Genomic DNA, 21420 nt, shown 5'->3' with positions numbered 1-21420 from the left:
GAAAATACTGAAGGTGTTTTTTCAGACCTTAAGCAAGATAGCATAATGACCTACTTTAAACATGCTTTTGAGATGGTAAAAAAAAAAGGATTTGAAGTTTTCTTCAATTTATTTTCTATATCTTTCCATATCTATTTGTATATATGAGCTCTTCTACCCTAGTATGGTGTTTCTGTGTGGTCTTTTCTTTTAGACTATGCAGAGACTCTCAGAAAAAATAATTTTCAAGCTTTAATTCTTTTATGACAATTGTTTGACAAATGAGCGTCTGAGTTTCAAGTGGAGGCTGCATGCTTGATGGGGATGAGGACAAAGACATTTATTTGCACCAAGCATGTTACGTGTGATCCTCGGTAAGTTTTTCTATCCAGATCCCTGAGTGTGAGATCTGTTGGAGTCCTAGTACAAGCTGGAGCTCTCCACACCCTTGGTTCAAGTCTACAGTGGGGATTTTTAGGCTTGGACTCCCGTAGCAGGACGGATCACATCCGTTCAGGGTAGCCAGGGCTGGGGCTGCCATGCAGGCCAGGAATGAAGGACACTAAAGTAATTAGTGCCCTTGGGGACTGAGGTACACTGAGTTACAGGGCTGTCCATAGAGTGTTTGATCCATGAAACTTCGGCAGTTTAACTGTAATTTCAGTCACAGCTGCCAGAGTTCTAAGAAGCATATTGTGTTTCAGAGTCAACATATGCTGGCATTTCCAAAATGAATTTCTCCTCTACCCTAAGATTTTTACTTTATGGGAATCCTGAAATATCATAATTTTCTCTCTGTTGTTGTCTCTGTGTCCTGAAGAGTTTTGATCACTGTTGCTGCAGTTCTCTGTACCTTCTCTGATGTTTGGTGTTTTCCAAGCTGGGGAAATCAGATTTCATGCAGCAGCAGACTCACTATAGAGTTATAAAATGGCATAATGGTGTTTCTCCTTCATTCTATCTTCCTTTCTAACAGTTCCTAATGCTTTATTGGCCTTCTTAAGTGCTTCTGAGTACCAAGCTGATGTTTTCGTAGTACTATCTATTGTAACTCTGAGATAGCTTTCCTGAAAGTTAATAACTAATTTAAACTCAGTCACTGAATATGTATAGTTAAGGTTACTTTTCCATGTGTGTTACTTTACATTTATTTACACAGAATTTTGTCTGTAAATTTATTGCCTAATCATTCTGTAACATGAAATTCCTATGCGAGTCTTTGCAGCTTGCTTGCCTTTTTACTATCCTGAATAATTTGTCAATAGTAGAAAATGTTGCTATCCCTGCCACCCCTGTTTGAGATCATTTCTGAAAATACTAAATAGCACAAACCTCAGGGCAGAGGCTTCATGTGAAGCCTTACTATTTATTCCTACTTTAGCTTCCTATCTTTTTAATCTGTTATTAATCCATAAGAAGACATTCCCATGGTATTTTATGAACCTTTGGTTAAGAAATCCTGCTGAAAACTTTTAGAAAATTCAAGTACATCATATAAACTGCCTTGATTGTACCCTACAGAGAACTCTAACAGGTTTCAGTGGCATGACTTACCTGTATGAGAACTGTGTTGACTCTTTTTTATGATAACAGGGTTGTTCCTGTATCTACTGTTTCTTTTGATCATTATTCTATGATTTGGTTGGGTGCAGATATACTTGCTGTAATTCTCTAGATCACCTAAAAACTCATTTTAAAAAACTGGGCAACTGCTGGCTTATGTTTACCATCTTCCACCCATCTGATGCAAATGATATTTTAAATAATCCACATAGCAGTTGAGAAATTTTATATTTAAGATTTGTGATGCTCCTTTGTGTCCTATAATGTGTTACTATTCCTCTTACCAGTTGTTTTTTTTTTTTTTTTTAATGCCCTCTTCTCCTAACATATCAGTTTAAGATAGATCCTCTTATATATCCCCAAAGGTTGTTGAGTCTAAGTGGCTGCACATATTCCAGCTACAGTAATTTATTAGCTTTTCTTCTACAGCATTATCCTCGAATGTTCCCTTTGTACCTCTGTTGCCGTTTGGTCCTCCGGAAAGACTGATAGCCTACATGCTTTGGCTATGCTTTAAGGATTTACTGTTAGTTTTAGTGTCTTCTTCAAGTTGTTTCTCAACAAAATATTTTATTTAATTTTTACATTTTTACATATAGCTTCCTAGATATTATATTCTTTCCTGTTTTCCTTCTTGTAGACATTTGCACTGTTTGAAGCATGTCTTCCTGCTTCTGATAACCTCTGTTATTGAACTATAGTGGTCTTTTTGAGCTATTAAAGATTTTTTTCATATGTTGTGTGTTTTAGCTGATGTCATTATACAATCTGTGATTTTCAAAAATACAAGTTTTTTGGCTGTTGCTTCTTATATAGTTTCCTTTTTAAAGCTAAGCACAGATACAAAGTATTTTTCGTTTCTCCTATGAGATGTTAAATCTGGCTACATTATGGAATCCCTCTTTAACATTAGATCTTTGAAAGCGATATCCTGAATAAGGTCACAGGCACCATTCAGTATGAAGTCAGGAATTAGTTTTTTTTTTTTCTTTTGGCCCCTAACAAGCTTTTCCCAAAAGCAAATGTTTATATTACCTAAGAATTTTGTCTCAGTATCACCTACATTAACACCTACCCAGTTTATGTGAGCGTGTTTGAAATCTTCTGTTATTGTTATGCTTTTTGTCCTTAAAGATGCTCTTCACAGTCCTTGTCACCTTTCTGATAAATCAGTACTATGAACTTAATACTATACTTTTGTTACTGAGGATTGGAATTGCAGTGCATAGTGATTCTGTTCCTTGTTGATATATTTTATTTATTTATCAAATTTCATTCTGAACTTTCTTTAGTAAACAGCCTGTATGTATTTGCTGTGGTTGCTTATTTTTAGGCTCAAATTTAGGATTTTGTCGCAACTTTTATTTGAGCTTCCTACTTGCATTTTGTTGATTTTTGTCCTATGATTTGTTGGAGGATACAGAGCTGTTCTAACTTTCCTCCAGGGAGAACTGTTATTCTAAATGTTATGTGGTATGCTCTACTCCTATCAGCTTTCTCTGCCTTTTTTTTTGACTCAGAAATATTCTTGTAGAACCATTTTAAGTGCCAGCACTGAAATAAATTTCCTTGAGAGTTAATGCCATATTAATCTCTGGACGTACTAGACAAACATCTGTCAGGAGTGATATAGAGGCATTTGAACCAGCTTTGAGGCAAGGAGCTGGACTTTATGACCTCCAAGCATCCCTTCTAGCCTGATCATTTCTTTTAAACTGATAGCTGGGTAAACAGATGCAACTTCTGTAATCTTACCAAAGTACTGGATCCATACCTTTTTTTTTTTTTTTTTTTCCCCTGTAGCTGGAGATTGTAGTTCCTCAGAGGTAAAGGTAGTGGATATTCTGTTGAAGTGCTGGGGAGATAGGAATTCTGATGTATGCTAACTATTTATTGCTATTAGGATTGAAGTAAATAGAGGTCTCTTCTCCCCAAATGCCTTATAATATTGCCAGTTGTAACTCCAGCAAAGTAGGCAATCAGTATTTGCTTTTAAGAAATATAGTGGGCTCATTTTTGTTATAATTTTTTATTTTACTGGTGATGACAGTATGTTGTCATCCCTTTAAAATATACTGTCTTTAGTTAAATTATTTCCTATGACGTGATGCAACTTGGCAGAATTCTTTCAACCATATTAGTATGGTCAACTGTCTTGAAAAACATAGAAGCAAAAGCTCACACACTAAAAATAGCTGAAATGAAGAAAACCAGATTTTTTTTCCTATCCATTTGTTGGTAAAAATGTGCACCACTGAGCAGCACACCTCTAGTTATTGCAGTTGTTAGGTAACCATGCAGTCTAGGTTAAGTAGAGTACTTATGAATCCTAATGTAATACTCTTCTGCCTAAACATACTGTCTGTGAAAACACTTTGGCTTTCACTCTGCATTTGTCTAAAATAGCAAAAGGGACAGTCATGCCACGCTTTATTCCACTTGCATTCAACATGACGCTTGCTAAGAATAGGTGGATATCATATTGTATAAAAAGTAGCATAATGGCATGTGACTGTATTTTCAATGAGGGAGGCAGGATGTGCCTGTACTGTTAATGAGACTGCTGCTTCATACTTTGTTATGCAGTCCTGCTTTCATGAAATCAAAATCTGGATGACTCATCGTATCCACTCAAATATTGTCATAGTGTATCTTCATTGCACAAAACAGTATTTAAGACTTCCTAATCACATTACAAATAATCTTGATAATGCCACATGGTGCTGATAGTGAGCAACAGACTTCAGGAAATATTTTCAAAATATCCATTATGTAAAGACATAGACACTATATATATTATGAGGTACACAAAATCTAAGACCAGAAGCTGTAGAAGGATGTAGATGAAAGCACCGACAATGTTATTGTAATGTTAAACAGGAAAATTAACACAATACATTGGACTTCAAATGTCTTGTTACAGCTGATTTAACATTTTCCTTAGTCATGTCAAACTAGTTTCACTACTGTAATCTACTTTATTGTCCCTGGTAGAACTTGAAGGTGCAAGTCACAAATATATAGAGATAAGGTTATATGCTTTTTGAATTTGAAATACAGAACAGATTTAGAAAGTATGTTGGCGATGTTAACAAAAAATAGGGGAGTGGGAGAAAGATAGAAATAATAACAGAAACACAATACTGAATGACGGAAAGAAAAATCATTAAATTTAGTGTTTCAAAAATTAATGCACATGGGAAAAATAAACTGAACTACAGATACACAACTGTGGACTCTAAATCCTCTATTATTGTTCAGAGAAGAAATCTTGGAGTTATTGTGGACATTTCTCTAAAGAATTAGACCATTTCTTAGCAATAAAATCAAATTTGAAGCATTATTAGTAAATGAAATGAGAACAAAAATGAGAAAGTTGTTACACTGCCATATATCTCCCATTTGCCCATGTGTTGAATTTGCAGTTCTGGCTCTGCCCTCTCAATGAGGATATACCCAGCATTGGAAATGCATGGAGGAGGGTAACACGGATGGTCAAAAGCACTAAAAGATTTCTCAGAGAGGAGATAAGGGAGATAATTGAGTGAAAATATGCTGTGTATCTGTAAAACCACAAATAATGTGAAGATGGCAGGTAGATAACAAATATTTAGTTTCCCATGACAGAAAAATGGAAGTTCCTTAATCTGTTAGAAGATTTAATCAAATGAAAAGGTATATTTTTTTGTACATACTCAGTTACAAAATCCATTATTACTGGAAGATTTTGAGTACAAAACTGTAAATATGTGTAAAAAAGAATTAGGTAGCTTACTAGAGAATAGACACAATGATGACAGTTAAACATGATTGCTTGGATACAGCCACTATTAGGCTCAGGAAAACCTAAATTGTTGATACCTGGGAGCTATGGGTATATGCGTCAGTGGAAGTATCACTCCTTTTTGTTATATACTCCTCCTTTCCTGGTCACAGCTGGAGTCAGTTGTACTCAAGACTAAACTAATGTTTGCTCAGACCAAGTACAGAGGTTCCAGTGTTCTCACCTGGAAAACTAGCATGCAGTAACCAAAGATGGTTCTAAGATTTTTATGTGCCATGAATAATTCAGAATCCCCAGTGTTTATGGATCTAAACCAGAGATAATATGAGCTAGATGGAAAATGTGGTGTCTGGGAATTCTAGAACGCTGGTCATCAGGGTTACCTGTGTTCATTTCCAGTACATGGATATGAAATGGTTAACAACATCTCTGGTCTTCTTTCCATTCCTACAATTAATGTACCCCATTGTTCTGTTTTTGTCTTGGATTGTAAGCTATTTGGAAGGGGGAAAAAAAGAACAAACCCAAACAAACAAAATATCCTTCTGTGAATGTTGCCAGATTTTTGGCTGAAGATGCCACGGTAGTAAAATTACGTTGGGTAATGCAAAGCACTGCTGAGGAAGCACAGCTTCTGATGGAGTTGCATGTAACTTGAGCTCATCTCCATCTCCCCTCCTGGGTCTGCAGCCTCCCTGTTATACCCCTGCTTGTCTGAGTGGGTGGGTGATAGCACGTCGTGTGATGTGCCAGCTGCCTGGCTGGCCACATATAGGCAACAATGTGCTGGGTCTTTCTTTTGTTTTAGTTATAGCTTTTGATGAAATATGCAGAAATTTGTATGTCTGAGACCTTTAGCCTTCTGCCAAATTGGCTGAAATTGTTCAACAGGTTCAAAATGTGCTTGAGGGAAAATAGCAAATTGACAGATGGCCAGGCAACACAACCACATATGCCCCATTTCTTGAAGAACCAGGTTAAAAATACATCATTATAATACACTTCAAGAAGGAAGGTAAGAGTGACAGGAAAACAATAGGCTAGAAAGTAAAGAATTGGCTATTTAGTACACACCTCTATCTCTGCATGGCCCTTCAGCTTCAGTGAGAAGTAGTTCCTGATTTTACATGTCTTTTTCAGCTGCACTTTGTCACTGAATTGGTTGATTCCATCCCTCAGCTCTGACATGTCGAATTTTTCTGTCTTGCTCTGATTGACTATACCATGTTGGGATTCATCACTAGTAATTGCCACTAGGGAATGGGTGAAGTTAGAATTTACTTATATATAGCTGTAAGTAACTTATAGTATATAGTGTTATAGTATATAGCTATTAGCTTTAGTTATAAAGAGTGAGTTAAAGGTCTCCTTGTAGAAAGCTAAAAAGAGAGGTGAATTGTATATCGTTTAAATTCCCTTTTATGAAGCAGTTTTCTGTTAAATTAGTGTTATTGAAAATGAAAGATTAATAGCATTGGTTATAGCTGTGTAATATTGGCTGATGTTTTGCAAGCTTACAGGTGCAAGCATGACAACTCGTTCTGGACTTGACTTTTAAAAGACTGCCTAGTGGAAATTCCTAGACTATTTAAAAAAGATTTTCCTAACCATTCTCAAGGAGTGACTTTGCTGTGCTAAATGTTCTTTGAAATTTTGAGAGTTTTCTATAACTGAGAATGTGCAGAATCACTTCTGAATGTTCTAGAGATGGTATGTAGATAAATAGATTAAAATAATTTCACAGGGATATTTTTCACGTTGAAATTGGTTCTGTGACCACTCTGTGATGTCAGCACATGAACACAGTGCGTTACATTTTTCACTCTTCCCTCAATTCCCTGGTCATATCAAGATGGACAAAGTATTACCTCTTCCTCTGCTTCTCTCTGTTACACAGTGGCTACAGCTGTCATCATATTTTAGTTGAAGGAGAGCAATAGTCTAAATGTTTCTGTTTGTTTTGCCACATTGGTTTTATTTGTGAGACTGAGTTTTTGTGAAAAGCTGTCTGCTTATATTGGAGGATTGTAGCTGTTTTTGTGTGGGCAAAAATTATGTATTATAAATTGAAATCAGGAAGAATTCTTCTGCTAACAAGAAAAAAAATATTATCTTGCACCCATTTAGAGATATGGAATTAATATCCTTAGATTTTTAGTAGCAGCAGGTTAATTAAAACAGTCACCCCTCCCTTTTTAATCTTAGGAAACTGCTTCATCCCATGAGATAAGTATTATGAAATGTGTTAACTACAGCACTTCAGGATGACAACATCCTGCACACAGTAGAAATAAGCAAGCGCTTTCTCAGTTCTCTGTCATTCACAGTATTAGTAAATAGATTAAGCTAAAGGAAAACTCCATGTCTAATGTTTTAATTATCCTATACTGTAAAAGTATATAATAAGTAGGTCTAGTCCTAGTTTCCTTTAGTACATGAGCGCTCCATAACCAAGGAAACTAATTGCTAATTACTAATAAAGGACTAATTACATCCGAAGGGAATCCATTGTAAGGCATATAGATGCCCGGTGTTTACACTCACACATACAGAGTAATGTTGCTATGTCACAAGATATTGTAAAAATAAGGAAATGGATTTTACTGAGTTCCCTGCAAGCAGACAAAATATTGTTCTCTGTCAGAGCCTGCCAATGGAGACTAGCAGATGCTACCTTAAAAGAAGGAAATAAGGTAAGTCTAATTAAGCATTTGTGCATTTAAACTCAGTCATTGCACTTGACATTTAGTATAATCCATTTAAAAGTTGCAATATTTTTATTTACTGTGTTAAATTTTCTAAAATTGCTTTAGTACAAGATATTTGGAAGAAATGTAATAAAGAAGCTTCTCTAGAGCACTGCAAGATTCAATTGCAATCATTCTTCTTACCCAGGCTTGCCTCATAACTCATTGGGTTGCGGTTAGTAATACTTAGCTGTCATAGCACAATAACTTCAGTGTACTGATTTCATTGAACTGGTGTATTAGAGGCAGATTCTTCCTCCTCTATTCTTCTTCCAAGTGAATCTATCAGCCTGTTACCTTCCAGTCCTCCAGCCCACCTCCAAGAGCTGACTCACGGGAGCTTTCACCCAGAATGCTGTAATCTGTTACCGTGTGACTGCTTACATGTAATATTTTAGATACCGTGTTTGATGGTGATTAGATTTACGTATAGGTGTTGTGTAATATTTTATATTGATGCTAGATTATTAGATTTGTTCGCTTTATCATCAGAGTTTTCAAAGATTCTGTTAAAAACGGTCACAAACCTTTGACAATACCGATGAAATAAAAAATGTCTTTGACTCTGCCAGACTAGTCTTCAGTGATCTCCTTCTGGGGAGCTGTGCTTTTAAGATGCCCAGGTGAGTCATTTATGCTTTGCAGATGCTCCCATTGCACCATACTGACCTGGTGGCAAGAGGGAGGCAGATCACGACCTCAGCTGTCTTTTATTTTCATGGATTTTAGAGTATCGTGTCCTGCAATTTAATGCACAGAGTCTGATCCTGATCCCCATCTCATTGGCTTCTCTCTAGTTTTCTGTGAAGAGGCCTCAATGACTTCAGCTTCTGGTGTGAATCTAGTTAGGCTGCTAGTGCTGCCAACCCCAATTTTAGACAATAATGAATGATGTTCAGAAAAGGTTCATTCTTCTTTCAGGGCATTTTTCACGAGAAATGATCTTTCATCCATGAATCTATTTCCTTTCCCAATACTGAAGATGCAAAGTTTGGTGTTCAAGTAAAATTTCATTGTGGCTCTCGATGGATTGTTCAAATTCTCTAAGGCACTAATTTCAAGATGTTGGGTAAGACATTTTTTAATTAATTAGGCAAGTGAACTTATTACACTACGAAAGCATTGTAATAAAATATAAGTTTCCATTTTCAGAGTGGTTTCAGATGGGATTTGCAAGACATTTGCATATATGGCAAAGCTTTGCCTGTATATTGCAAGATAATTCATGCAGTTTGAGGTAATTTCTACCAGATCTTCTTTGGATCTATCAGACAGTATTGCTATTTATAAAGCTACTGTGAAGTAAATCAGATGCTTATCATATTAATTGAAATATACTAAAGTATATAATACAAGGATAGCAAATCCAGTGTGTCCCAGATCATCTATGTTAGTAATACTCTACTGCAAGACACTAAGAGAATAATAGCAGTTAAAGAGAATCAAAAGGCCTCTGTATCTTTTTCCTTCCTCTTGATGTTTAATGAAAGCAGCATTAATATCAAGCTTTATGCTGCTGCTATTTAACTTTTAACTTAGTGAGTTCATATTTCTGTATTAATTACATAGTTTAATTCAAGGGGCAACTATTACATACACTAATAACTTAGACATCCTCTTCACTTAGAGCTGAACATCAAAAAAATCTTGTATTGGAGGATTATATCCACTATCTACAGCCCTCTTTGATATCATCAGATTCTGAAAACAAAGGCTATTCAGCTAAATTGACTCTTTTATTCCTCCCTGGGGGAACTCAAGAAAAAAGAGAATTAAGGCTGTTAGCATTCAGCCTGTGAAGCCTTTAATAAAATATTTTGTAGTCCCTGAGAAATTTCAATCTGGCAAATATGATTCAGATGGGGGTTAATTGTCTAGAGGTGGAATTAATGTACTACTGTGTTGTGTTAGCAGCAGATAAGAATGCTACCATCAGGTGTGGAGTAGCTGTGGGTAATTGGGATAGTGCAGCAGGTCAGCAGATGCTGTAACTGATACTGATTTATCAATACTCAGAAGGGGCAATTAAAAATTCAGTTAAATTTGGGAGTTTCGGAAGTCTGAGGGTGCCATGCCTTGTCGCAGCTTATACACTGGATTGCAGTCATGCACATTAGCAGTGCATTTCAGTTGTATACGCTGATTTCAGCATGTACTCTACAATCTGTGAGCCTTGGCTGTTGATAAAAATCTTAACAAATGTGCATTTGACTGCTAGAATTCTACATGCTGGTGGTTCGACAGCCCAGATGTGACTCTGAAGATGCTTAAAGAATAAAATTGTGAGGAACAGAGGGGCATAGTAATAAAATACAGTATTTTGAAATTGTCTTTTAGAATTTTTGTACAGGGTGAAAATAGATGTGTATTTTTAGATTAGCAATCAATGTACACTGAGTTGATTCCCATTGCAATTTTTAGGCTCTGCCTAGAACTTTTAGTACTTGGCCAATAAAGTATGTCCAAGCAAACAGAAAATTGGAATGTTTGACTTATCTGTGTTTTTTTTTTTTTTAGATATCTCTTTATTGATAAATAGATGCATGACACAAAATAAAGGAGAGTGTTTGCAGAGGCTTTCATTAAGGTTAAGTTATGAGAGCATAACTGCTCTTGAACAATACCTAATTTATGGCTACCCTATAACCTAGGGCTGGAGCTTATAGATATTACATCAGCCACATCTGGGAGGCAGGAGACTGATGGGTTAGGGAGTGAGAAGAGAAGACATAGAAAAAAATCATGAGGTAAATATTTTTGGTTTTGACAGGAAACTGATTGTGGTTGAATTTGTTAAAAGATTTGGAGAAGCATTGCATGAACAACAATAATGCCTATATTTTTGGTTTAGGTGAAATCAGAAATGAACTTAAAGAGGTATATAATTCTGCTTTTGATTATTGCTAGCATTGCTTAGCTAGTAATGCTAGCATAGAAGCACATACTTGTGGGCCAGATAAAGCTACCTATGTGTCTCATTGTGTTCCTGGGTGTTTACCATGTCCCATTTATTAGGCAGTGCTATATTCTTCCATTGCTTGATTTTCCTGACCATTGGGGAGAATTTTTGAAACACCTTCATCATCTTTGCTTCCTTTTGCTTCAGGCCATTAGCATGGGTATTGCAGATACCAAGAAAAATAGCATATTCACAGACAGCACTTTGTATCAACAGGTGAAAAAAGCTGCTGAAGGTGGGAAGCAAGCTCTAGTTGGTAATATTTTTGGTAAAAGAAAAACAGTATTTGCCTTTAATAGCTATTATGGAATAGCTGAACAGTTTTGCCAGAAAGATCTCCAGAACCATGTGCTAATGTTCTTCTTTCACATCACTCATAAGTACTGCGTTTTCTGTATATTTCTTTCCTAAATAGGTACAATGAGGAAGTGTAACTTAATTCTTAGTAGAGAGAGAATTAGATAGTTTTACTTAAGATCAGAGTTCAGCCCCTCTGGGAATGTGGAGAAAACTCTGTGGTTTTTTAATAAACTATTACAAAAGAGCTGAAATCCAATGAGGACACTGTGAAAATACTGTGAAACCACTAGAATGGCACAAATATAATAGGGGACAGCGTTTACTCCAGAGCTTCTAATCTTCCCAACAAGTTAATTACAATAATACATTATTCAGTCTTGTTTTACTGGATAAATGAAAAACACTAATTTATGTATAATGGAAGAGAGATATTTTGCCCTTTCTGGTATGTGTGATCATTCATTTGGAATGACTGGTTGTACGGATTTGCATGTTGCACAACATTGGGTTATTTATTTGTTTCACGCTAACAACATATAAAAGAAAACAATATTTTTCTGAATGATGTTTGCATACCTGAAGTTTCTTTTGGCCTCTTCAAAAGCCTCGGGTTCTCTACCTGGGCATCACAATTCTAACCTACAAATGTGATTTGCAAAATCTGGGTTCCTGAAAAAATATCTTCAGTTCCCTCCAGAGACTTAACAACTGCAGCACAAAGCATACCCAATTTGTAAAATCTTCTGTACATAAAATCATGTGTCCTTTGGGAAAGCAGCATTTGATGAGGACATAGTTTCAAATCTGACTTTTGTATTCCCTTGGTTTTGGTGTTCCTGTCACACTCCTATTGTTAATTGACTGTAAGGAGTAATTTAATTTCCTCCCTCAACCTAGGACTGTCTATTTAGCTTCTCTGTATTTAGCAGAGGCCCGTTAATCTATTCTATTGACTCAGAAGTCTATCAGTATAGCAGCTAAAAGACAACTTTCTTTGGTTTTGGTTTACAAAATTCTGCTAACCTGTGTATGACTATTCTTGTGGGAATCATAAATGTTGGCTCTCAGGGAGTTGAAATGTGAGTGAAATTTCCCAGTATTAGAGGGATTCCCTTGGTTATAAATTCGCCAACTTTTCCACGCAGTCACTGCAACTCGTTAAATGTATTAAGACAGTATTTTTTTTTTTGTTTTATAAGTTATACATGTGTGTTACTTCCAGTGTAGCTCTCTGTTAAAGACTAGTCAGAATTCTGGTCTTCTGAAGATATATACAGAATACCTTAGACCTCAAGTCCAATATAGAAATCCTTAACCAATAGATCTCAGTAGTTCCCAATTTCATAAAGCTTTTTCCCTGCAGTTCCTTAGCATAACAAATATTCATTGTATAGGAAACCTCAGTTGCAATTTAAGATGTGTAGAATTAACTTCTAAAGAAAACCTATTGATAACATGTTTTTTACTTCATTGCACCAGACTTCTATTTGATGGGTGAATACAATATAATGATTGCAGTTTTGGGAAAGCTTGGGATTTTGGATAACATAGCAGAACTTTGCAGTGTCGCCTAGTAACCCACCCATGCTGCAGAATATCTGATGTCACTGTTTTCAACATTGCTCTCAGATTGGGCTTGGTTTACAAGGCTAGAAATAGATGAAAATTGCTCAGAAGAGCTCTGTTTTGGCAAAGCAGCAATTCTGCCTCTAATAAAAAATAGACCTTTGCAATTGCAAATTCTCTTCAATGAGGTCTTTAAACTTTTTCGCACAGGGAAGTTTGTTCTAAAATGATGAAAAAGTAAATGAATCATCATAAAGTGACTCATATTAGAAGATGGTTGTCACGAGCAACTCGTCTGAATCATCTGTAACGGTTTTTGTCAGGGAGGCAAGATTGTCAGTTTTCCCTAAACAACGAGATGCAGAATAGCAGCAGTGTGACTAGAGAGCTCTTAAAGTCATCAGAATAATCTGCCCTATGATTTTTGTGGTTTCAGACTACTGAATGGTCTGATATTAGTTGCAGCCAAAAGACAACATTAAATGAAAAAGATGTTTCTAAAGTGGAACGTTCAAGTTTCAGGTTATTCCTACATCCAGATGTGATCTTAATTTACAGTTTCTAATTAGTCTGTCACATTATATTTTTCCATCTTGTGTGTTGCACAGTGAATGTAGAGCAACTAATTTCTTCTGGCCTCCTTACTTAGAAAGCAGTGATAGGATTAATTTAATGCAAATCAATCAAACTGGAATCGGTTATGTGTTTTTTTCTGAAGATTTCTGTGACTCTTGTGGGCAAAATCCCACTGTGAAAAGTGATTTAGACACTTTCAAACCTTCATGTTGAGAATTACATAGGCCTTCCAGAGTGGAGCTATGCATAAATATGTCAAAGGCAAAAGCCTGTATCCCTGATAAAGATGAATTACTCTTACAAGACCCCTGTGATATTCAGAGGTATTACCATCCTGGAGTGTCAGTTCAGTGTGGAATGGCCAAAGGCTGAATCGCTTTAGGCGACATTTCTTCTCAAATTCAGCTGTAGGCCATTTCTGGAAAATTTCGGCTCAGATAATTACACAGAGTTGTAGTCAGCCATAAACAAGATTGCTTCAGGGAAATACAGGTTCTGCTAGGGGCACTGCAGCCCCCAATGCTCCACCTTGGCGAAAACCACACGGAGAGTGCTGCGGATCTGCTGGCCATGAGTGTGCGCTCTGTGTCTGGGGCAGCGGCCGCGCAGCCTCAGGCCCCGAGCCCCCCCCGCGTGCCTGCAGCCCACTGCCAGGAGGAAACGCACTTCTGGAGATCTTTGCCTGGATGTTGTGGTTTGTTGTGGTTGATGAATCACAGAGAGTTGCCCAACAAAGTTGCATGTTGTGTTTGGGATTCCTCCTCTCCTCGTTCTCATATTAGTGATAATCTTAGCTTGCTAAAAAAAAATAAAAATAAAAATATTAAGGTCACAGTTTTCTCTCACAAAATACCTAAAATTAATCTATTGAATGTTCCTTTTGGCATATGCCTTTAACGCCATATCTCTTTGAAAGCTTAGATGTATGTCTGTTTCAGCGTAATGACTTTCCACAATACATCAAAGAAAGTGTGACTTTCCACAATATATCAAAAGCATACTAAGATTTAAATTCTTCTTTGTTTGATCCTGACAGCTGGTCAGTTTTCATCTTCTTTCACTAAATTATTCTTTTTTCCATAGACTTTGACTAGTTTTTCTTTTGCTGTAGGAATAAGCCCAGCTCACAGATGCTCATAATCCTTTCCTTTTGCTACTAGATTTTTCTTTAACTTTCTGGGGTGCTTTTAGGTGTTGACATCTGAAGCTAATTTTCCTCTTTTCTTCTCCTCCTCTGTGGTTTTCCTTCCCCCTAAAACTGCCTTTACTTTTTATTTTTCCCCTTTTACCCCTGTAGATCATTGCTGGGTTGTCCTCCCCTCATGTTCTCACCCGTTCTCTGGAGCAGTGGCTCCACAAAAAGCTGTACAAAAAATTCTGTTTCAGTGGTGCTATTTCTGGATGCTGCCATCTGCCAGGTTTTACTTCCATTTCAAACAAACTTTCAGTTCAGTTTCATCTTTCATTTGGAGGCACAGCTGCTCATGAATGCTTGGTAATCACTGGTGTGCAGCACACACCTGTAGCCAAATATATAAAGGAAATAGAAAGAAAGAGCTATATATTCCCAGCTTGTTAGCTATTAAACAGGTTAGGCAGGAAATGGGGACTCTGTTATCTTTGCTTGTGCAGATCTTTATTTTATAAACAATATTTTCTCAAAGGACTAATAAAGAAGAGCAAACACAGAAGAAGGATTACCAAGCTCTTCTTAGAGTGAACCTTTGCCAATTACAAGTTTATCAGGGCAGTGCATGTGTAAGGGGCTTGGCATAGTGTTAATTTGTCGCTACCACCAAATTAACTATGCTCTATTTTGTTTTCTTTCCAATTTTACATCCTTGGTTACATATTCATAAAACTGTCCTTCCTTCCATGCATAAATAGAACTCCTTTGAAAATATAATTGTGTGTGTTTATCAGGTACCTTATTTGTTTTACTTGCCAGCTACTAATTACATAGGAAATATAAATGAATTGCAGGTCATATATTCCATTTGAAAAGGTAACAGAAAAACTTTCCAAATCACAAAATTGAATTTAAGTTGCAGCATGGGACACACAACATGCAGTACTATCTCCAGCAGTACTAGTCAAAGAAAACAAACATTTGAGCTGATAGCACATTTAAATTTGTCAAAACATACTACGTGATGTGTTCATTCTGTTTGAAGTGAATTATTCTGGTAGTCTTGAGAGCTTCCTCTCTCTTTGGTTCCTATATAATCTGAGTCTATCACTGCTAAAACTTGTTTATAGTACAGCAGAGAAAAGCAAATGCAAAACAGACTGAGAACATGCTAGGATTTGGTTTTATCCACCATGTCGTTCATTTTATGTCTCATCCATTTTCTAAAAGAGATATGTAAATTCTGTCTTGCTTCCGAGTTGGATTATTGTACCATCTCAATCCTTTCAAAGTAATAAAATGAGATTTAATAGACTATGTTAGTTAATTGTTTAGGAAACATGGAGTTTTAATCACTGTGACAACCACAGATCTCAGAGTAGAGAGCAGAATGTCTTTTGCATATATAACAACTCTTGCAGAAATTTGGTATTATCCAGCAAATTCAAACTCTCACACCAGTCTTAACACTACTGCTTAGAATTCATATAGCACAGAACAAGCATTACTTACTTAAGCTAAGTAACATGTTTGTGGGGTATGTCACTAAACATAGATATAATCCTGGATATTTGGAAGTTCAGCAGTGGAAAAGAAGAGCAGTGGCTTTTATAAAGTAAACTGATGCTAGTAGTAAAGCACATTATGAAAAAACAGATTATCCATCAGGAATAGAGTTGTAGTTTTTAACTGTATCACAACTCTACAACAGACAACAGGCTGAACAAATTGTGTTATGGGCTTGCAAATGAGTTCTTCTGCAGGTTATTTCAAACATACGATACTGGATTATTTAGACAGGTATTTGGGAACCATCAGTGCATTAGTCATGGGATTTTCCCTTTAGTTTGCTGTAGCCTGATATTGATGTTCTTACTAGAAAAGTGTATTTACTTCCCCTTTTGTATGAAAATTTAAGGAGTTAAGATTCTTGCTCCATGGCATATGATTTGGTTTCCAACCCTTGGTTATTTTCATATTGGAAATACCAGTCATGAAGAAACAGAACCTTCAAAGATGAGAGGTGCACAGGGCATTGGCAGGTGGGTACCATATACTATCATAAATAATATAGGTGTGTTTGAATTGGGAATTTTGTTGATCCTTGGACTTGGATCAGGACTGGTGTGATAGCGTCTGACCTCGAAGTAGGTTGAAAGACTTCTGTTGATTTTGGTGTACTTCAGCTTAGATCCTACAATAGTTTTGCACACAGTTTTCCTTCATTCATATTATCTGAAGATGCTCATGCTTCTGATTTCCTTATGCTTGTTCTGCTTTCCCTCTCTCTTTACGTTTCATGATTTTCATTTGTAGTTAGTTGCATTGGCTGTCACTGGAGGAAGAGGTCGCTGGGGAAAATCACAATTTCTAATGATGTGTGCAGGTAGTTTAGAATATTTATTATTAATAAGCAGAAAAGGTGACTGAGCACAGAAAATCTGGAAATAAACCTACTATCTAGAATCTAAGGATAGTGTGGTATCAGCGTGGCAAAAATGGAGAAATAAAATGTTCTCTTCCATGATGGTGGATCACAATTAATTAATAAAATACATATTGCTTACATGTGCTTTTAGCATATTTTGCCTGAAAATCCAATAGAATAGTTGGACAAATTAAAATGTAATAAGATGTTATAAATAAGAATGAGATAAGCAGAGAGGTATTGACTTTCTTCAGTCATGGAATATTTAAAGAGAGTAGCAGTTGAAGTGTTTTTCGCAAATAGGATTTATTGAATATGTATAAAGTGTATACAGTTCCTGCCTCTGACATTCCTTGTTTCCCTCTTTTTTTTTTTTTTTTTTCTGCTTGAGTTAAGAAAATACATTTCCAATTGTTAGTTTTTAAGATTGCAGTGGCTTTAGGGGAGTAATCTGAGATTTGGGGTAAGGACTACTGCACGTATTTAGCCATACAAATGGAAGTAGATTTTGGCCCAGGTTGTCAAATGCTGCACACATTTCAGTGGCCTACTGCACTGCCTTCTCTTTTTTTTTTTTTTTTTTTCATCTGGTGAAAAGAGAGGGTAAAAGATCATTCTAACCTTGTTTGAGAAGCCAGTTCATGAACTGTATTTCCTAGTGGTTTGTGTTACACAAGATTATTTTAGTAACTGTTTTGAATGGTAGAAATGTCCTTGGTGCCATCAATTTAAATTTTGTCAAAACACAGTAACATGCTGAAAGGGTATAATTAGAGCATTTCAGTGGTGGTGCTGATGGAATGCTCATTCTCATGGCATTTCCAGGAAGGCTCACAGAGGTGCTGGGTCAAAAGATTTGTTTTTTTCCTATTACTCATAAAGATGCATTTTTATATGTGTGTATAAACCCTCAGTGCTGTGTATGGGCGTCCTCATTTTGGAGTTTCAGAGCAGAAAGGAACAATGTATCTTTTCCCCCCCCCTTTTTTTCTTTTTTTAATGTAATGATTTCCTTCCATTTCACCAAAGTATTCTTGGATTGAACTTGATGACTTGGTTAATTTGAGCATTTTTGTTTTTCAGTTTATGTACTGAAAGAAGAAATTAGAGAGAGCTGTCCCCAGAACACGAACTCTGTTAACTAGTAAGGACTTGATTAGGGGAAATTTGCCTAAATATTTCTAGCAGCCAAAGCTGCAAAGTAGGCAAAAAAACCCAAAGCAGCTGCTGAGGTAAAAGAATGAGGTAAAATGTTTATCTGTTGGGGTTAAATATCTGACTTCATATTTGCTGGGCATTTTAATCTTGAAACAGAAATACTGGTGCTTCTCAGCACTGTGTTAGAGTGCTGAGTAACTTCATGTGCAGTCTCTGCTCTAGCTGTAGAAAATTTTTGAAATTTCAGTACTTGGAAACTAAAAAATATCCAGAATCTGACCAATGTCTTGTTGGACCATAATGGGGAAGAAGAGAAATAATTCCTGAACTTTACAGGAGTCTGCATTGACCTTATGATATAATATTTGAATAGGTAAGATATCCTCATGCAAAGCTCCAAGTGATATGCAGAAACTGAAGACAGTGCAGGGGCAATGTAATTCCTCCAGGCTATTGAGGATGAATCTTGTGCAGCACTTCAAATGATGTATGGTTTAAAGAACATCTTTTTAAAAGTGTTTAGTCGCCTTTTAAAGGCTTACACTGGGAAAAGTCTATCACCTTCAGTGAAAAACTATTCCAGTGTTTAATTAGCCTTGGTGAAGGTAAATTATTTCTTATTCCAGATTGAATTTGTATGACTTCAACTCCCATCTGTTGAGTCTTGTTTTTCCTTTGTCAACAACCTTGAAAAGCTGCCACCACAGCTATGTCTTTCACCTGTGTATACAGTGATCAAGCTACAGCTGAAGCTTTTCTTGAGATCTAAATATATTTAATACCTTAAGCCCTGCATTGTAAGGCATGTTTCTCAGCTAGCGAATGGCATCTTTGGCTCTCCTTTAAACTGCTCTTCACTTTTTCACGTCTTCCTTGAATTAGTCTGGGAGCAACAGCCTAATAACAGTTTTACCAATGTTGGGCTTAGAGGTGATACTGACTTTGTTTTTCAGTTTTCTTCTTTCTAAACAGGGATGATATTAGTCCTTTCTGCCACTGCAGACTATTGGTAAATAATCTTGAGGCAAGTAACTGTAATGGTCCCCATGCTTTTCTCTGTACCTCTGTTTTTGATTGAACAACGTAACTTGTCTCCAAATGTATTACATGGCATAGTGCTGTATTAAAATGTATTTTACTTATGGCAGTTAACTGGCAGTAAATATCAGGTTTATACCATCTGTTAATCTGTAAAATGCCCTTTCAGCATTGCCTTTGCCCTTTTAAATACACTAGCTAAGCTAGGAGTCCTACCTCCCTTTAAAATTTTCCTCCTCTCTGAGACTTGCTAAAAGTAGACCTCAGTGGTTCAGAGATCTTCAGCTCTCTGCTCAATATCTGAGCCTGTTAATTTGGAGACAGCAGTAGCTTAGGCTGGCTCTGTCATGTCTTCCAGAAAATGCCTCTTTATTTCCTTTCATTCACAATGTTATCCATCCAATACAAACCAGAAACATCTGCTCAGCTTTTCTACATTGATTGAAAAAAAAAAAAAAAGTCTGCTCCAGGTGATGGACTTTTCCCTCTTATAGAACTCTCTTTTCCTCTTATGTTTTCAAGTTCTGTTGTACTGTATTTGACATATTGGCCATACATAACTCATTGCTTTAACTTCCAATATCTATCACTAATGTTTTAGAATTAGTAACATGTTAATAGCTAGTTTAGTTTTCCTTCACTTTGCACTAGAAAGTGCGGATTGTATTGTCAATTTCCTTTTTCCCTTTCACCAGGATGCTACTTGTGATAATATAATTCTTTTGAATACAACATTGCAATTCTAGATGTTTGACTAAAACAAATTTTTAGATATTTTCACTAATTTTATGAGTGTTAGGTACTAAAAAGATGAAATGTAGAAATAAAAAATTGAATCTGAATCTGAATTCCCTTAAAAGGTGAATTTTCATTGCTTTTCAGTGGGATTTGGGAACCCATCTCTCCTTAGCCTCTCTGAAGATCATAGTCTAAATCTGGACAAATACTTTGTTACATATGGAGAATTAGCTTGCAAACTGTTCATTTTATCCTTTTATTCCTCAGAAATACCATAGGGACACTTAAGATTTCATTCTGGATCTAGTAATATTATCAATGTTTCAGCAGTATTTCCTTTTTTACATACAGGGAAGACATCTGAATCTTCAATTTTTCCCGCAGCTAGATGAAGTTCTGCACCAACTTTTCATTTCACCTTCAGATGGTCTCTGTTGTCCTTAAAAAAAACAAGGAAGCACACACACACAAACCAAACCCCAAAACTCTGAGTAAAAAGAAAAATCTGAAATCTAAGGTTAATTCTAGGTAGCAGAAGACTGAGTTTGCTGTGACCCTGCATTTACCTCTATATTTGTATTATGGTGACACTCCAATGTAGCTGCAAAAAGAGTCCTAAAATGAGGCAAAATGCAGCATTAGACCCTGGGGCAGCTGTTACCTGCTCTTGCCATTTCCAGTGTTTGCAGTTGCAATCACACAGGCAGCAGTGCTGTCCCTCAGCCACATCTGACTGAGTAGGGATGTTAATACTGGCCTCACAGAAAGTGATCAGACAGCAGGCTTTTTGTAGCTTAATTAAAATACTGTTTTGTTATAATCTTCCCCATCATCTATGTGGAAGTTTGTCTTGTTTGGTTAAGCAGATGCACAAATGACATTGGTGCCAGAATGTGTATTATTGATAGTGAAGCCGTCTCCCCTGTTGACTGATATTTTCTGCTCGGAAACACTGACCCTACAATTTTAATGTTGATTTGGAGATATATAAGTTATTTCATGGATGGAAGGAAAATGCAAATCAAGAGTTGATAAGTAAAATTTGCAACAGCTGTGAAGAGCTGTAGGGAGAAGAAAGCATCTTAAGGAATAAGAAAAAGGAGATTTTTTTTAAAATAAGTCGAAGAAAAAAATGGGGATCTGACTCTCACCTCATAAATGTGCCCTTCAGAAATCAGGCAGTGAAACTGGTGGGATTACAGAGGGAACAGGCGGGAAATCCCAGCCTGTTGATACCGTTTCATTTAGGTAGATGGCTCAAGTGCGCTGAGCCCTGGTGCTGCAGGCTGTTGTAGCTTTGTGCGATCTTGAAGCCCAGACAGGCTTGTTCTTGGATAACCAGTGGTTTCAGGAGGAGGTAGCTCTCCACATTCTGTTTTCTGGAATAAATAAGTAAATACATTTTTTTCATCTGGGTTTGATTTTAATCTAGGCAGCACTACTTATTGAAGAATT

The 21420-nt window shown here is 36.5% G+C and overlaps 1 long non-coding RNA gene across 1 annotated transcript in view; it reads left to right on the top strand.

Moving 5' to 3' along the window:
- The window catches only part of LOC116962416, a 516730-nt gene that overhangs the window by 213206 nt on the left and 282104 nt on the right, over window positions 1–21420 (top strand). The gene's annotated exons all lie outside the window — the stretch shown is intronic.

This window comes from Tyto alba, unplaced genomic scaffold, assembly GCF_018691265.1.
Source record: "Tyto alba isolate M040663 unplaced genomic scaffold, T.alba_DEE_v4.0 Super-Scaffold_5, whole genome shotgun sequence".
Lineage (NCBI taxonomy): Eukaryota > Metazoa > Chordata > Aves > Strigiformes > Tytonidae > Tyto > Tyto alba.
The sequence above is the reverse complement of the archived record's forward strand: the minus strand, read 5'-3'. Positions and strand labels throughout refer to the sequence as shown.